The following is a 662-nucleotide window of genomic DNA, read 5'->3' as shown; positions in this document are numbered from 1 at the left end:
TTGATATATATGTATATATATTGGCATATATATATGTATATATAAACCCAGGGCTGCTCATACCATCCCAACTACGCATGTGCCGGTCATGGACTCAATGCAGATTGGGTATCTGTTCATATGCCTACTCTATGCTCACTCGTAGATTATAACGATTGTTTTTCAGTGGGATCAGTTGAGGAATCGACCTTGACTGCGCTCTTGGAATTGCTGGGTCATGTAGCGACCTCGGACGTGCTGCAAGGTCTCTCTGATGCCGACGATAGCGAGGTATGCATAGTTCATTTCCCAGGTTTAGTCTACTGTGCTCATGTGGCATTTTGTATGTGAGTAGGCCCTCTATGGTTAGGTAGGGCAGGTCTTGGTTTTGTAGACATAAAACACATGCAGCTTTTAACCTACTAGCACACAGGGGGTTCGACCATAATGAGCTTTTCCTAGGGAATCTTTCCTGCCAACAGTTTTGAACAGAAACAGAAATATGAAAATTTTGTGTGCTGCTACCCCGGCTCCATATCTGCATCACTCTCAACAAGAAATAACTCCAAAGAGGCAAATATCACGCATATGGCAGAGGTTTGCGTCATATATTTTTATCATATTCACTAGGAATGTGTATCATGAAACACACTGGTATGAGCACACGGTATATATCTATGTAC

This window comes from Sphaeroforma arctica (genome assembly GCF_001186125.1).
Source record: "Sphaeroforma arctica JP610 unplaced genomic scaffold supercont1.422, whole genome shotgun sequence".
Lineage (NCBI taxonomy): Eukaryota > Ichthyosporea > Ichthyophonida > Sphaeroforma > Sphaeroforma arctica.
The sequence above is the reverse complement of the archived record's forward strand: the minus strand, read 5'-3'. Positions refer to the sequence as shown.